Source organism: Puma concolor, chromosome A1 (genome assembly GCF_028749965.1).
Source record: "Puma concolor isolate L17-30 chromosome A1, mPumCon1.1.hap2, whole genome shotgun sequence".
Taxonomy (NCBI): domain Eukaryota; kingdom Metazoa; phylum Chordata; class Mammalia; order Carnivora; family Felidae; genus Puma; species Puma concolor.
In genome coordinates, this window is record NC_141667.1 from 236,004,037 (window position 1) to 236,022,688 (window position 18,652).

At 40.9% G+C, this 18,652-nt stretch overlaps 1 protein-coding gene across 10 annotated transcripts in view; it reads right to left on the bottom strand.

The window, feature by feature from the left end:
- Positions 1 to 18,652, bottom strand: part of WASF3 (WASP family member 3) — a 136,885-nt gene that overhangs the window by 58,736 nt on the left and 59,497 nt on the right. For 6 of the 10 annotated variants that reach the window (XM_086714855.1, XM_086714797.1, XM_086714831.1 and 3 more), the window contains one exon: positions 16,087 to 16,183. The gene's annotated coding sequence lies outside the window, so the exon portion shown is untranslated. Of the gene's footprint in view, positions 1 to 16,086; positions 16,184 to 17,269; positions 17,291 to 18,652 lie in introns of those variants that run through there. The other 4 variants (XM_086714837.1, XM_086714849.1, XM_086714845.1 and 1 more) reach the window with 2 other exon arrangements.

Here is an 18,652-nt window from a genome sequence, read left to right on the forward strand (position 1 = left end):
AGTAACACTACCGTAGGAGTACAGACAATAGCTTTCATTGCATGGAACATACTGCCATGGGGAGTATAAATTAAATTGAAACCCACAACCCACAACTGTGATCATTCCCCAGCTTATTCCACAATCGTACGAAGGGCTGACCGGATGCAGAGTAACTTCTAGTAACTGCATTAAGTCTTTAGGACAGATTTTAAAACCGTATTACTGAGCGTTAGAGTTAAGTGTACAAAACTGAACCAACAGGCTTTGTGACAGGTTCCTTTCTCCACTCCGCAGCCACAAAGACGATCCTGGGAGTTCTGAGAGCACGCACAGCCTGCAGAACTTGACAGTGTTAATGATTCTGTCTTTTCTATTCTGGATGCGCCGGTAACCTTGGCTCTGACTGCCGCAGTGCCAGGCAATCAGTGCCACGCGAGGCAGAGCCAAATCACACTGTTCGGGTGATACACACACGCCAAACTCAACGTGTGCATGCCGCCCGTGTCTGGCTTTTCAATCACGCTGACTTGTATGTATGAGATTTGTACTCCAGAGTGATCTAAGCAGGAGTGGTCCTGTCTCCACGCTCATACAGAACTAAGTGACACACTGCTTCCAAGCCCCTGCTCTCACCTCCCACCAACACTGCCCACCGGGCCCTGTGGATTCCGAAGGGCAAGGGCCATGTGTGTGCGCCCTCGTTTCACAGCACTCTGCCTGCCTACTGACAGTCCCCGAAGACATTTCCCACTAATGTTACATTCCCAAGGCCGAAGGAAGAGCCCAGGATTCCTCAACTCCCAACCTGTGACATTATCTTCTAGAGCTTTAGTGCGTTTTTATTATTCTCATTAGTTATTACTTATTATTAGTGCGTATTCAGTGGGAATACGAAGAACAGACGAAAATAACACAAGAGTCCCTTTCCTCAAAAAATTAATGGTTTAGTGAGAGACCCAGGCATAGAAATTAAGTTACAACCCAGTGTGACAAGCCCTACGTTATAGGTATTTCTCACACCCGGGAAACTAAATTTAAACACAACTAGAAGGATTCAGCAGCAGGGCAGTGGGGAGGAGGGAGCCCCGCATCACAGGCCTGTAGCGCCACGCCCGGCACGCAGGAGCCGCTACTCAACAAGCATTAGCGGATGAACAGAGGTCTTACTCCAGGTCCGTGGGAGGCATCGCATTATTTTTAAAAACTGCCAAGCAGCCGCAACAAGCAAGCATCCAGGGAGCAACAGGAGACTCAGGTCTGCCGAATAACATGATGTACCTGAAACGTGTGTCCCGTACCTATTGTTGGAGGACATTCTGAGACACACAGTGATCCTTTGCCCTTTGTGGGCTACCAAAAGGCACCAAAAGACACTTCAGGTGGAAGCTGATATCTGGTTCGAACTGAAAAAGCAGAGGTCAGATGTCTAGGTTGAGATTTCTCCCCACCAACGCTTTCCCCATTGGCTCCTGTCTTGCAGTTTCTCTGCTTTGGGGAGAAACCTCAAAGCCAGTATAGGTGACAAAAAGCAATTTATCGTTAAGTGAGAATATAGAGAAGCAGAGTGGGGACCCTGGCAAAGAACAATCGCTAAGAAAAATCCTTAGGTCCCTCTCCTCTCTTTTCTCTCCTGGTTATTGTGGGGAAGAGTGATGAGTGCCCCCCCCAAAAAAAGGAAAAAAAAAAGTCTCTGTTCTAGAACCTTCCACCATTTATTTCTATTTAGCTACACTTAGCTAAACTGATTCTTATGCTCTGTTTTATATCCTTCTTTAGTCTGGATTTTTTTTTATTTAAATAAATTACTAAGTTCCTATTAGATATGAAATGTTTTTAAAGCATATACGTCTTGGGGCACCTGGGTGGCTCAGTCGAATGGGTGTCCGACTTCAGCATGATCTCACGGTTCATGAGTTCGAGCCCTGCGTCGGGCCCTGTGCTGACAGCTCAGAGTCTGGAGCCAGCTTCAGATTCTGTGTCTCCCTCTCTCTCTCCCCTTCCCCTGCTCATGCTCTCTCTCTCTCTCAAAAACAAACATTTAAAAATAATAATAACAGGAGCACCTGGGTGGCTCAGTCAGTTAAGTAGCTTACTTTGGCTCAGGTCATGATCTCGCAGTTCCTGAGTTAAAGCCCCACAACGGGCTCTGTGCTGACGGCTCAGAGCCCGGAGCCTGCTTCAGATTCCGCGTCTCCCTCTCTCTCTGCCCCTCCCCTGCTGGCGTGCTCGCTCCCTCTCTCTCTCTCTCTCAAGAATAAACATTAAAAAAATTAAAAATAAATAATTAAAATAAAATAAAAAATAAAATAAAATAAAATAAAATAAAATAAAATAAAATAAAATAAAATAAAATTAAATTAAATTAAATTAAATTAAATTAAATATGTCTTCTGTTTCCAAGTCCATAATTGCCCTGGCGTCCATACAACCAGATACTCGTATATCTGGGACTAGAGAATATATTTTATATTGGAGCCTATGCCTGTCTTCTATTTCTTTGTTGTGCGTACAAATTTATCCCCACGCATGTTACTACTCTAGGAACCTCGAAGATACTTTCGCCAGACACTATTTTCCTTCCCTGTTTTGACCAGCCCAACAAAACCGGCTCTTTATTAAAATAAACTTTTGCTGGATGAATGGAACCTGGGAGATCTAGACTAACTTCTTCATTTTACAGTCAGAGAGCAAGACCAAGAGACCCCAACTCTCCCACATTGTGGACATTTGCCAAGGAAGAGGAGAAATTAGCTCAATCTCTGACTTTGCTGGTGCTCTGCCCACCGCATTCCCATTTGCAAGCCTTCCTCCTATAAACCCCATCTGTAAATATACCAACAAGCCAAGGCTATTTCATTTCTGTGTTTTATCAGTGTATAAAGGCAGCAAGGCCGCAAAAATTCTCTGCCTTGGTATGCAAGTAAGCCTTGACTTCTCAGATGATGCTTCAACATAGCCCCTCTCCTTCCTGCTACCTTCCCAACACTGAACCACGCACCTGTTGCGAGTGGTCAACTCCAACCGTGAAAGGAAGAAGCTGGTCTTTCCAAGGCTCCATTTATGGAAGATATTGTAGTATTTTTTCTAAACAGGGGGTTTTGTCTGGTCCCTCAACTCCTGATGCTGCCTTGTTGCTGATGCATAAAGCATCACATGTCCTGATCTTATTCTGTTTTGTATTTTCGAAATACGTGAGCTTTTACAATGGGACTGGCTTTTGGTTAACTATTCCAGAAACCCAGATATTTGTGTTCCATCCTACTTCCCAGGCCAGGGAAGCACTCTACTTATGCCTCTACTGGGCATGATTCAGCATGACACCTTGGTAACTCAACTCCCATTTGACATCTGCCAGAAAGGTATGTGCAGGAGACTATGAGTATGTACCCAGTCTCTAAGGACAAGCAGGGAAATGCTGTTGTGTGTGGGTACGGTAAGGAAAACTTCCCAGTTTAACAGGACCTTTGGGACAAGAGAAAGTGACCATCTCCTATTCCTTGATTTGGGATTACAGGTAACTTACTATTGTTTCTTAGGCCCTAGCAATACTAAGTAAATCTCTCAATCAAAATGAGAAACTTGTGGGGCGCCTGGGTGGCACAGTCGGTTAAGCGTCCGACTTCAGCCGGGTCACGATCTCGCGGTCCGTGAGTTCGAGCCCCGCATCAGGCTCTGGGCTGATGGCTCAGAGTCTGGAGCCTGTTTCCGATTCTGTGTCTCCCTCTCTCTCTGCCCCTCCCCCGTTCATGCTCTGTCTCTCTCTGTCCCAAAAATAAATAAACGTTGAAAAAAATATTTAAAAAAAAAAAAAATGAGAAACTTGTAAGAACTAGGGTGTGTGTGTGTGTGGGGGGGTGTTATTGGCTCTTTAAACAAAATCATTTCAAAAGCTATTATAATTTGAATGGGACGACTGAAGAAAGAAAAACAAATCTACATGAGAACTTCTCCTTAAGCTAGTCTAGGCTTCTCCTTAGGCTTCAAATCCCCAGAAATGACAAAAAAAAAAAAAAAAAAGATCTAGATTTAAAATATATGCAATAAGGGGCCCTTGGGTGGTTCAGTCAATTAAGAATCCTACTCTTGGTCATGGTCTCATGGCTCATAAGATGGAGGTCAACTTAGGGCTCATGCACTGGCAGGGCAGAGCCTGCCTGGGATTCTCTCTCTCCCTCTGTCTCTCCCCCACTCATTGCTCGTGCCTGTTCACAGGCTCTCAAAATAAATAAGTAAACTTAAAAAAAAAAAAGAAAAAGACCAACCACACCAAGTGTTGGTAGGAATACAGAGCGACTGGAATGCTCAAGCCCTGAAGAAAACGTAAAATAACACCATCACTGTTGAAAAGTTTGCCACGTTCTTAGAAAGTTAAACACACACTCCTAGGTATTTATGCAAAAGAAATAAAAGCATAACGCCCACACGCAGATTTGTACACGAATGTTCATACAGCTTTATTTGTAGTAGCCAAAATGATCCAAAAATAGAAACCACCCTAAATCCACAACAAGCGAATAGATAAATAAACTCTACTAATCAGCAGTAACACGGGATGAGGTACTGATTCATGTAACAACATGGATGAATCTCAAGATAATTGTGCTGAATAAAAACCAGACCAGGGGCACCCAGGGGGCTCAGTCGGGTAAGTGTCCGACTTGATTTCGGCTCAGGTCATGATCTCACGGTTCTTGAGTCTGAGCCCTGCATCAGGCTCTGCACTCTTTCTCCCTCTTTCTCTGTCCTTCCCCACCCCCACTCTGTCTCCGTCTCTCTCCCTCAAAAATAAACTTAAAAAATAAAAAAAAGACCGGAAAAAAGAGTGTATACTGTACGATTCCATTTACATAATTGTGATATTGTGATTTTTTTTATTATTATTATTTTAGAGAGAGAGTACACAAGTGGGGGAGGAGGACAGAGGGAGAATCTTTTTTAAAAAACATTTTTTTAGGGGCACCTGGGTGGCTCAGTCAGTTAAGCCTCCGACTTCGGCTCTGGTCATGATCTCACGGTTCATGAGTTTGAGCCCCACGTCGGGCTCTGTGCTGACGGCTCAGAGCCTGGAGCCTGCTTTGGATTCCGTGTCTCCTCCCTCTCTCTCTACCCCTCCCCCACCCACACCCTATTTCTCTCTCTCAAAAATGAATAAACTTTAAAAAAATTTTTTAATAAATAAAATAAAAAATATTTTTTTTAAGTTTATTTATTTTGAGGTGGGGAGGGGCACAGAGAGAGAGGGAGAGAGAACTCCCAAGCAGGCTCCATGCTGTCAGCACAGAGCCCCACATGGGGCTCGATCCCATGACCCTGGGATCATAACCCGAGCCAAAAAGAAGAGTTGGATGCTTAAATGACTGAGCCACCCAGGGGCCTATGATACTGTGATTTATAGTAAGAGATCTATATTTGGTTTTCATCCTCATTTCTGGTACAGAGCTCCTAAAATCCTTGGAATTTCCTAAGTGAGAAGAGCTATAATTTTGATATTCATAACAAATCCCCCTCAACCTCGCCAGGTGACTTTGGGAAAGACACTCCTACCGTCAGAAGGGTGGGAGCCGGTTGCCAGGGAAACCAACCATGTGATTAGAGGGTTAGAACTTTCAGTCCCAGCCGCCCTAGCTTTGGGGAAAAAGGAGAGGCTTGAGTTCAGTCACCAGGAGCCAGTGATTTAACCAACTGTCCCTAGGTAATCAACCTCCATAAAGACCCAAAAGGGCACGATCCAGCGACCTTCCAGGTCGGTGAGCCAGGATGCATTCATATACTGGCGAGTGGCACAGCCCAAACTCCATGAGGACAGAAGCTCCTGTGTTCTGCCAGGCCTGTGGCTGTTCAACCACATCCTTTAACATCTCTCATAATAAACTAGTCATCTACTAAGTGAACTGGTGTCCTGAGTTCTATAAGCCACTCAAGCTAATTAATAAAACCCAAGAAGTGGGGGCACGGGAACCCCCAATTTACAGCCAGTCGGTTGGAAGCACAGGGAACATTCTGGGCTTGAGACTGAAATTGGGCAGATGGGGGGAGCGGGGGGGAAGTCTTGTGGGACAGAACCTTTAATCTGCGGGATCCGATGCGGTCTCCAGGGAAATAAATGAGTTAAACTGCAGGACACCCAGCTGCTGTGGTCAAATTGCCTGATGTGTGGAAAACCCACACGTCTATCGTCAGAAGTGAGGTGGTGCTGTGGTGAGGAATTTATAACACAGGAGACACACGGAGGAGTGTTCTTCCTTCACAATAACGTTCTAGGAAACGCAAGCTAATCTACAGTGACAGAAAGCAGATCAGTGGTGGCCTGGAGGCTGGGGACGGACAGGAGGGAGGGATGACCAGGGACACGAGGAGAGTTGTGTGGGTAATGGTAGATTCACTTTCTTGCTGGGGGTGGTGGTTTCATGGGTGTGTGCACATGTCAGAACTTATCAGACTGTACATTTTAAATATGCATAGTTTACCGTATGTCAATTACACCTCGATACAACCGTCTACAAAATCAATCAGTGGAGACGAACAAGAGATAAGGGCGGAAAACTAATTGGGAGATCACTGAATATTTCTTCACCGCTTAGGTTCTACCACGACGGCCTTGTAGAGACAACTCTATTGTTGGCCACAGACCCAGGACTAAACATCCCGGCAGAAGAAACAGACACAAACAGATAAATTTAGCAGGTAGGCCACCGCTCCGAGAGTATTTACAAAGGGCCGGTTAGTGGCATAATAAACAGAAATGAGCTCAGTTCCCTAAGGAAAGTTCTCCTCCTACAGAATTCCTTCACCTGAAGGGAATCTGCCTCACCAACCTCATCAGGGAGTGTGCCACAGTCTGAGCACGGCTGGCTCTCCTCCAGGGGCCTCTCTCTCCAGCACGGCCCAACAAGCCACACGAGCAGAAGCCCCAGTTCCTCAGGAGCGGAGAGGCCTGTGGGAGTCACTGAAACCCCACTACACCCAAGTCCTTAGTTACCACACAGCAGCCAGAACATCTCCCCGGTGGCCTGAAAGGGCTGTGATGAGAAGGCCCAGCTGAAGACGCCCTGAAAACCATAAAGCGGAATGCAAACACTGGATACCATGCCTATTTTTTTTTTAAGTTTATTAATTTATTTTCCGAGGGGGTGAGGGGCAGACAAAGAAGGAGACAGAGAATCCCAAGCAGGCTCCGCGCTCAGCACAGAGCCCGGGGTGAGGCGACCTCACAAACCATGAGATCATTCCCTGAGCCCTGAGATCAAGTGTCGGACGCTTAACCAGCTGAGCCACCCAGGCGCCCCTAGATATTGTTCCTCTTTAGCAAATAAATGCTCATTGACCAACTAACTACCTTTAACCACCTCCTTTTTACTTTAATTGGACAGCAAGAGGAAGAAGCCATTTATCAGTACCACACTGTGGTGAACATGACGTGCTCATACGCTATTTAGCATGATACTATAACATATAACCCACGTGAAGTACCTGTTTCGTTAATGCTCTTTCAAACAAACCAAAATCGCCAGCTCCTTATTCAAGGTATAATCAACAGGCAACCTACACACATTTTATAAACACAATGTTAAAAAAGTTAAGCAAAATTAGCCTTGTTTTAATAACATAAAATACGTCAATAAACACTCAGAAGCTAAAACCATCAACAGCATTTTATCACTTGCCAAAGACATGACTTTCTGAACGGTGCTGATGCCAAAGAATTTTTTAAAACTCAAGAAGGGGGCGCCTGGGTGGCTCAGGTCATGATCTCACGGTTAGTTGAGTTCGAGCCCCACATCTGGCTCGCTCCCGTCAAGCCTGTCGGCATAGAGCCTGCTTCGGATCCTCGTCCCCCTCTCTCTGCCCCTCCTCCACTTGAGCTCTCCTCAAAATAAATAAGTATTTTTTTTTTTAATTCAAGAAAAATTTTGAGGTACTCAGAATTTACCTGGTATCACCTGTGACCTCAAGGTTTAGATTTTTTTTTTTGAGAGAGAGAGCACATGTGTGCGTGTATGCTAGTCGGGGAGGGGCAGAGAGAGAGGGAGAGAGAAGCAAGAGCCTTGCCCATCCAGCACAACGCCCAACTTGGGGTTCGATCTCATGACCCTGAGATCATGACCTGAGCCAAAATCAAGAGTCGGATGCTTAACTGACTGAACCACGCAGGCACCCCTAGTTTTTGCTTCTAATGATCCAGTTAACCATAAATTTAAAGTCTCCTCAAAAATTAGCATCTCCTTTTTTTGTTGTTGTTAAGAAACAAGTATCACTTTTCTCTACCTTCCTCTTCTGCATGTGAGAATGACCTTCACCAAACAAATTTACAGAATCCAAACGAATTAAAACTTATGTTTTTAGAGGAAACAACAAATTATAAGCTACAAAATTAGGGAATTTGCCAATTGCACACATTGTCACCTTACCCCGAAACAGCAAGTTGAACCGTATGAAATTACCACTCTTGTTGGTCTAAAACAGCCAAAATGTTGGCAATTTCACATGAATGAACACAATAAAATGAGATAAAATTGAAATAGCAATAAAGCTGTAGAATCTACCAACTGTTCCTTAGCATACCTGCTACTAAACATGAGTTCCTGTGTTTTTAGAAACAAAAGCATCCTGATGGCAGTATTTTTGGCAACTGGAAACTGCGCTCATGAAAGAAAATTAAGAACAATTAAATGGCTCTTTTAGTTAACTATTCCCAATTGTTTGGGCCACGAAAGCATTAAGAGAAATACGAGATAGTAGAATTTCTGAAATTTGCAACCTAGGTACCTGGTCTCCAACCATCAAATCTGGCATCCTATCAACTTCGTTCTTTGGAACATTCCAGCAAGTAAATCACGAGCGCCATCAAAAGGAGCAGGCAGGGTTTTTGGGTAACTTTATAAAAAAACCAACCAAAGAAACCAAGTCAAAAGGCTAATGGTAGTGAACCAGTTAAAGATGACAAATGGGGACATTTGCATATACAAGCATTTGTATGCATGATGTCATTTATGTCCCGCTACCACTTTACAGGCTGGTATTGCGCCCAACTAAAAGAAAAAGAGATCAAGGCTTGAAAAGCAAGCAGAGGAATTTAAATTCAAAACCAAAAAAAAAAGTAAAGAGAAAAAGATTCTGTCAGATGCCAGTCTTTTTTCTTTTTTTTAATTGAGCTATAACATTATACAGTTGACCCTTGGACGACACAGGTTTGAACTGAGCAGTTATACACGGTTTTGTTTGTTTATAAATATGGTATAGTGTTGTAAACGTATTTTCTCTCCTTATGATTTTCCTAGTAACACTGACTTTTCTCTTGCTTACTTTATTATAAGAATACAGTTACCTAATACATACAACATACAAAGTATGTGTTAATCAACTGTTTATGTTATCAGTAAGGCTTCCAATCAACAACAGGCTATTAGTAAAGTTTCTGGACAGTCAAAAGTTATATATGCAGATTTTTTTACTGTGTTGGGGGGTCGGCACCCCTAACCCCTGTGTTCAAGGGTCAACTGTATTAGTTTCAGGTGTACAACACAGTGATTTGGAATTTATATATACTGTAAAATAATCATCACAATAAGGTAACATCCATCGCCATATATAATTACAACATTTTTTTTCTTGTAATGGGGACTTTTAAGATCTGCTCTGTTTTGACCACTTTCAAATATGCAATACAATATTCTAACTATAGTCACCATGCTGTACATTACATTCCCAGGACTTATTTATTTTATATTTGGAAGTCTGCACCTTGTGAACCCTTTACCCATTTTTCCCCACCCTTGACCTTTCACCTCTGGCAATTACCAATCTGCTCTCTGCATCTATAACCCTGGTTGTTTTTTTTTTTTTTAATTTTTTAATATTTATTTATTTTTGAGAGAGAGAGAAAGAGAAGGACAGAGCAGCATGAACAGGGGAGAGAGAGGGAGACACAGAATCTGAATGAAGCAGGCTCCAGGCCCTGAGCTGTCGGCACAGAGCCCAACACGGGGCTCGAACTCGTGAACTGGGAGATCATGACCTGAGCTAAAGTCGATGTTCAACCAACATGCCACCCAGGCACCCCTGTTTTTGTTTTTTAATTCCACATATAAGTGAAATCATACACTATCTGTCTTTCTCTGATTTATCTCACTTAGCATAAAGTCCTCAAGGTCCATTCATGTACTTAGAAATGGTAATGTTTTATTATTGTTTATGGCTGAATATTCCATTCTGGTTTCCATATACCACATCTTCTTTATCCATTCATCCAGGGATGGACACGTAAGCTGTCTGCATATCTTGAACTATTGAAAATGCAATGACATGGGGGTACAGATATCTTTTCAAATTAGTGTTTTCGTTTTCGTTGGATAAATATTCAGAAGTGGAACTGCTGAATCATATGGGAGTTCTACTGGTAACTTTTTGAGGAACCTCCATACTGCTTTTCATAGTGGTTGCCCCAATTTCCATTCCCACCAGCAGTGCACAAGAGTTCCTTCTTTTCTGTATCCTCACCTCATCCTGTCTTTCTGATAACAGCCATCGTCATAGGTGTGAGGGGCTAGCTCATTACGGTTTTGATACGCGTTCTCCTGATAATCAGTGATATTGCGCATCTTTTCACGTACCTGCTTGCCCCTCCAGATGTCTTCTTTGAAAAACTATCTGTTCAGATCTTCTGTCCTTTTTTTGCCAGATTTTTCTTACTATTGAGTTGTATGACTTTTTTATATATATCTTGAATATGAACCCCTTATCGGAGACAGGAGTCGCAAATATTTTCTCCCATTCAGTGATGTGCCTTTTCGTTTTCTTGATGATCTCCTTTGCTGTGCAGAAGCTTTTTAGTGTGATGTAGTCCCACTTGTTTATTTTTGCTTTTGTTGCCCTTGCTTTTGAAGTTCAGATCCAAAAACTCATCGCCGAGACCACCTATACTTTCTCGTTAGAACTTCTATGGATTTGGGTCTTACATTCAAGTCTTTAATCCACTTTGAGTTAAGTTTGGTGTATGCTGTAGAGGCAGTGGTCCAGTTTCATTGTTTTGCATGTAGCTGTTTGGTTTTCCCAGCACCACTAATTGAAGAGACTGTCCCACTGAATATTCTTGGCTCCTCTGTCATAAATTGACCACATATGTATGGATTTATTTTCAGGCTCTCTCTTCTTTTCCATTGATCTGTGTGTCTGCTTTTATACCAGTGCCATAATGTTTCAAATACTATCACTTTCCAATATAGTTTGAAATCAGGGAGCGTGATGCCTCCAGCTTTGCTCCTCTTTCTCAAGATTGCTTTGGCTTATCCAGGATCTTTCACGGTTCCATGAAAATTTTAAAATTAGGTTCTATTTCTGTGAAAAATACCATTGGAATTTTGATAGGGATTGCACTGCATCTGTGCAATGCTTTGTGTAGTATAGGCATTTTTTTAATACTAATTCTTCCAATCCAATTCAAAACCAGCTCTGTCAGATACCAAAGTCTTATAACATTTCTGCAAGTAAGATCCTCTATGAGCATCACCGTTTGAGCACCCACTGTCTGCTAGAAGCTCTGGGTATTATTTTTAATATTTTCAAGCAGCTCGTCAAGATTATCCTCCTTCTACAGAGGAGGGAAATGGGGATCAAGGACTGAACTGGATTTTGCTCATAAGCTTAGAGCCTGTATGTTTTTAGCATCTGAACCCCAAATTTTTCTGTTAACTCCTAAACTTACACTCCCCATACTATGCCACTCTGCCATGCCAACTGATATGGCCGATAACATGTACAGCTGACCCTTGGACAGCATGGGTTTGAACTGCATAGTCCACCTATAAGTGGATTTTTTTCAATTAATATAGTGCACTACTGTAAATGTATTTTCTCTTCCTTATGATTTTCTTAATAACATTTTTTTCCCTAACTTACTTTATTGTAAGAATACGGTGTATAATACATATAATATACAAAATATATGTCAATCACCTATTTATATCATTCGGAAGGCTTCCAGTCAAGACTACCAGTAGTTAAGTTTTTTTGGCGGGGGGGGGGGGATCAAAAGTTGTATGTGAATTTGTGCAGAAGTCGGCACCCCTGACTATTGCACCGTTCAAGGGTCAACTGTAATTAAAATGGAAATGCACACAGTTATTAAATATTTGTTTACATTTATAAGCATTCCACTAAGGCTGAGAAACTATTTGATTGCAAGAGACTTAGAAATGATTCCAGTAACACCATCCACAGACACAATGTCTTGCCATACAACGGTCCCAGGCAAATGGGACAAGGACTCAGGGTTCCCTCAATTCTTAACTGCCACCCATCATAAAAGTATGTGTATGGAAATTACTTAACAGAAATCCACAGGCATAATATGTGGCTTACGTTATTATGCAAAACATGTCAACAAATTCTAAGATATATACAATAAGCATACAAAATAATTTTAACTCATCCAAAGATATATGATAGTTGTAACAGATTCAACAAGTAATTCTATAGGCCCTCTTAGAATTTAAGAGAACATCTTAGCACTGTTTCAGTCTTTTTCTTTAAACCAAAGAGTAAGTTATGTAATGAAGGTGAAACCAAGGCATAACTTTCAAGTACTACACAAAGCTTTCTGGCTAGATTAACAGAAAGAAGAAAATGCTGAACCACAGCTCTCTCAACAGATTATGCTGACTTTTAACTCTAGAGAAAACAGTAACTTAAAACCACAAGTCACATAAATGTGGCCTTGTTCTTATAATTTTTACATCATGATCACAGAAACCAAAATGTAATAAATACGGTCTACTGGTATTAACATTTATTCCCACCTCTTCTGTACCCTTCCCTGTATCAGAGGCTAGAAGGCCAGAAGCTCATTTCTCAGGTCCCTTGCCATAGGACCTTAATTTTTCACATATATATATTTTTTTCATATATATATTTATAAACGTATATTTTATGTATTTTTCATATATATTATATATATATATTACATATGCTATATATAACATATTATGTATCCACATATGTGTGTGTGTATATATATGTGTATATGTATATGGATATATATATATATATATATATATATACATGTTTTTGTTTTTGATTTTGCTTTACTGCACTGACTAGGACAATTCTGAGTAAGAACGGTGAGTGAGCTAAAATCAGGCAAAAACATGAAGTCTTTCATCAATAATTATAATTCTTAGCTGTAGGTCTTTCTTTTTTTTTTTTTTTTTTTTTAAATTTTTTTTCAACGTTTATTTATTTTTGGGACAGAGAGAGACAGAGCATGAACAGGGGAGGGGCAGAGAGAGAGGGAGACACAGAATCGGAAACAGGCTCCAGGCTCTGAGCCATCAGCCCAGAGCCCGACGCGGGGCTCGACCTCACAGACCGCGAGATCGTGACCTGGCTGAAGTCGGACGCTTAACCGACTGCGCCACCCAGGCGCCCCGTTAGCTGTAGGTCTTTCACTGACACCTTTATCAACTTGAAAAAGCTCCCTTCTATTCCTACTGTTCTGAGTTTTTATCGTGAATAAATGATAAATAATATCAAATGCTCTTTCTGTATCTATTAAGATAGTTATACAGGTTTTAAAAATTCTGCTTAATTTCTTGATACTGTGAATTATATGACAGATTTTCAAATGAAGAACCAATCCTGCATTTCTGGAATAAATGGTACTTTGGCATGATGTATCATCCTTTTTATATAAACTTTATTCAATTTGCTAATATTCTGTTGAGAAATGTCTTTGTTTTTTATATCCGAGTAATAACGGCCTCATAAAATAAATCAGTGTTCTATTCCTCCTATTTTCTAAAGATTTTGTATATAATTGGTATTATTTCTTTCTTAAAGGTTGGTAGAATTCACCAGTAGACCATTTGGGCTTACAGCTTTCTTTCTGGGGGAGGATTTTTAACTACAAATTCCATTTCTTGAATAAAGAGCTATGTAGATTATCTGCTGCTTCTTGAGTAAGGTTAAGTACCTTGCGTCTTTGAGGAAGTATGTCCATTTATCTAAGTAATCAAATATATTAAGTGGCTCATAATATTCTCTTTAACTTCCTTTTGTAGAATCTACATTGATGGTCTCTCTCTTCTGATATCAGAAATTTCTGCCTTCTCTCTCTTTTTTCCTGAGAGAAAAACTACAAGTTTATCAATTTTATTGATCTCATTAAAAAAAAAAAAAACAAACAGCTTTTGGTTTCACTGATTACAGTTTTTCTGTTTTCTGTTTCAATGAATTCTGCTCTTATCTTTCGTATCTCCTCTGCTTGGTCTGCGTTTAATTTGCTCTTTGCCTTCTAATTTCTTAAGGTGAAGGTTTAGATTTTTGTTTTAAAACTTTTGTTTCCTAACAGAAGCCTTTAGCACTGTGAATTTCCCCTAGAAGTAAGTACTGTTTTAGGTGCATCCCATAAATTGAGATGTGTTGTATTTTCATTTTCATTCAATTCAAAATATTTTCTTTAAGTTTATTTTTATTTTGAGATATAGAGAGAGAACCAGTGAAGAAGGAGCAGAGAGTAGGGGGGACAGAAGATCCAAAGCGGGCTCTGTACTGTCAGCGCAGGGCCCAATGCAGGGCTCAGACTCACCAACCATGAGATGAGATCATGACCTGAGCTGAAGTCGGACGCTTAACCGACTGAGTCACCCAGGTGCTTCAGTTCAAAATATTTTCTAATTTCCTTTGCGACTTCCTCTTTGACCCATGGGATTTTTAGAATGTGGTATTTAATTTCAAAATACTTGGAGATTTCACAGATAATCTGATACTGATTTCTAGCTTAGTTTCATTGTAGTCAAAAAACACAGACATACTCGTGAAAAGTCACCTGTGAGGTGAAAGTATGGAAATCAAATTCAATTTTCTGATTGTAAATTAATGAAACGATATGCCCACAGTCAAACTGAGACCAAACTGGAGATCGGGTCTTCCAGTACCCTTTCCTCTAAAGGATATGAAGAGCAACATTAAAAAAAAAAAAAAAAAAAAAAAGCATCCTACTTTTTTTAAGCATCCTACTTTGGCTCAGGTCATGATCTTGCAGTTCATGAGTTCAAGCCCCATGTTGGGCTCTGTGCTGACAGCTCAGAGCCTGGAGCCTGCTTCAGATTCTGTGTGTGTGTGTGTGTGTGTGTGTGTGTGTCTCTCTGTCTCTCTCCCTCTCTCTCTCTGCCCCTCCCCCGCTCGTACTCTGTCTCTCTCTCTCTCTCTCAAAAATAAACATTAAAAAAACTTAGAGGATAGAAGAGCAGTGTGTTCTCTCTAAATCCCACGTCAAAAATCAAGACTTTTTGTTATTCTCCCCCTACCCTTCCAAAAAAAAAAAAGGAAGAAAAGGACAGTTTCACATAGATCATCTCATTTGCTTTTTACAACTCTATAAAACAAATTACAGACACTCAGTACAAGGAAAATGCAGCTCAAAGGAATAACTCTCCTTCCTGGTTGGCCGTGTCTCATTCCTCTTGAATTATCCCTTGAAGACAGAGGAATACAGATCATTTAAATCCCTAAATAATTCAAAACCTCATTTTAGCCACCGTTAGAAGCAACACCACTTCAGTTCAAAGTGAGTTGTGGTAAATTCCAACTAGGTTTCGGTTTGATTATCTTGACATCTCATATCCATTCATTAGTAACAAGATTCAGATAATAAAGAACTGGTTAAACCCTGGGAAATAAAAAGTCAACGGGCAAAACATGTAGGGAGGAAAACGAGACCCCAGTTTAGTCATAAACTATATAGCAGTGTGTTTTTCACACAAAAATTAATATGAAATTGATAGATCAAGTCATATTTTTCTCTTTCAAATCCAACTGTTGATCAGGATCTAAAGTGCCAAAATATTATCTGCTGTTAATTTTTATGTTAATATACAATAATACTTAATATGTTAAAATCTTAGACTCTTTTATACTACTCTATTTTAAATTAAAATTCTAAACTATAATGTTACAGAAATTAAATGGCTTTTATACTATTTTAAATTAAAATTCGAAACTATAATGTTACAGAAATTAAATGGCTTTTATACTATTTTAAATTAAAATTCTAAACTATAATGTTACAGAAATTAAATGGCTTTAAGTGTAAGAGGCACACATTCTTACCGTATAAGTGTTGACTTACGGGTTGCAGAAATGGCCCTCAGGTAGTCGCATCACCACTTTGGCTCAGATATCAATGGTACAGCAATCAGAATTAAAACTAAAAAAAAAAAAAAAAAAAAAATTAAATAACAGTAAGTAAAATGCATTCAAGTCTTCGAGAAAGTTTTAAATTTCAATTTCACATGTCAACAATTTCATCAAGGGAGTGCTACTCCCAGAACTAGGTTTTGTTTTTTTTGTTTTTTTTTTTTTTTAATGAGTTTAAGCAAGAAGCTAATAAGGTATGTGAGTTCCTGAATAACTCCAACTCCCTATCCTGGAATAAACTCTGAAATTAACTTCAAGAAATCACAGTGAATAGCTACAGGGCAGAAAAACAAAAAGCCAAGTATATTACAAGTCTATTCAACTGAACTGCTCGGTTCATAGGCTCTGCACACATACATTTAAGGTTTTGTTAATGCCTACAATGAACTGAACACGGATGATTCACACAAGAACTCTCTCATATAAAAGCACTTGTATTAATTTTTCACACAAAAATATTTAAATTCAATAGAAATCCTGGTGGTCACCTATAAATACTTTATTAGAATGTATGGGAATAAAATGGTAACAACACAAATTTAATACTTGCTCAATCGAGTCTAGAAAGTGTTTCCAGGATAATAGATATTCAGAGCCGTAAGACTACAGAACAGTCTAATATTGTTTATTATCAATGTGCTAGAGCCAGGAGGTAGCAGTAAGTATGTATGGTATAGTTTCCCACCCAAACAAGAGTTACGGTTTACTTAGGAACAACACACAGAAGAAAAAGTTAGTGAATATCATTATTGATTCATTCAGCAAAACTTTACGAAGCATTTTGTATGAGGAAGTGTCCCTTTAAACACCGCAGATACAGGGGTGCCTGGGTGGCTCAGTCGGGTTGAGCTTCCGACTTCGGCCGGGGTCATGATCTCGCGGTTTGTGAGTTCGAGCCCCATGTCGGGCTCTGTGCCAACAGCTCGGAGCCTGGAGCCTGCTTCGGATTCTGTCTCTCCCTCTCTGCCCCTCCCCTGCTCATGCTCTGTCTCTCTCTGTCCCTCAAAAATAAGCAAATAAATGTTGAAAAAAAAAATTTGAAAACACTGCAGATACAGAAATGCTCGTCAAAGAACTCACAGAGGCCAATACATACCGATAATTATGCTACAATAAGACAGTCACGTGAAAGCAAGAGCGAGTCCAGAAGGGAGTGGGGCATTTCATCGAACAGCTTCTCCGAGGACAAAGAGTCCTCAGGAGGAGTGAGGCCAGGCAGAGGTCATGTAGGCACAGGGAAGGAGCAGTGTGCAATGTCTGAGTGGGAGGAAAGCAACTTGAAATCCACTAAAGAGGATTCTCTGGATGTGCACGAATGATCTGTCGGCCAGCGGAGTCTTCCCAGGTGAGACTGTCACCACTGCTTTGAAAGTGGGGAAAACAGATCGTTCAATGATACTCTCATTTAGACACGTCCCACTGGTTTGCTTACTTAAAATTAAAAGCAGCACATGATTTTCTTCTCCTTCCTTAGGAGCAGCTGTACAGCATGCTCTTGATTACGCAGAATGAAAGAGAAAAGTGAGTTTTTCCCAAGCAGTTTCCACTGGCGATCACCTTATTTCCAAACGTGGAGAATTACCCCTGGGTTTCAGAGTATCCAGGCCAAACTTTACCTCTGCCAGATCGTCTTACTTGCATGATTCTCAAAGTAACCATGCACTTCACTGTAGAGATGGTCCTACCTAGCTAAGTGGGAAGGAAAGTGTCCCAAATGCATGTTTCCTGCATGAGCGCAATCACGTGTGAATTCTTCCTTTGGGAAACACAACCATGAATTTTCCCATTTGCGTGAAATGCTACGTAACTATTAATCTGTTATTAGCTATCACTTGGTGAATGGTTTACTCAGGATTCAGCACAGTGCTCACGTGTCCCATGGTATTTTAACTTATCCTCACAAGGCAGGTAACATCTATCTCCATCAAAAAATGAGGAAACCGAGGACCAGAAGGCGACGTGCCCAGGATGACCCAGCTTGGAAGCAGCGGGCTCAGGACAGGTCTGTCTGGCTGCAGTCACTCTTTCGAACTGCGGTAGGGGACAGCCTCCTTTTGAACACGTACACATGCAGTTTTCTTTCTTCTTCTGCAGCTACCATGTCTAACCTAAGTCAGGAACCGTAAAAGTCTTGAAGAATCAACTGGGCTTTGTGAGTGTGCTGCTTAATTTTACAGGAGAGCCTATCTTTAACTCCTCGGAAGCTACTGCTTAAGGTTATTAAGCGTGAAAGCCAGCACCTCTACTTAGAGGTGTCGTATTAGCAAGCGCAGGGAAACACATTTATATGCAACACCAGAATTCAAATTCTATTTATGTCCCATGGTTAAGCTCTAAGTGGTGCTGAAAATGCTTGCCTCTCCGTGGCGACAGTCTAGGAGCACAGTTGTGCTTTAATTTCCGCCCAATGGGCCTGCGTCCATCATGGCCCCCCAGTATGATCGCCCTTTTCTATCTTCCATGCAGCCCAACTGTGCCC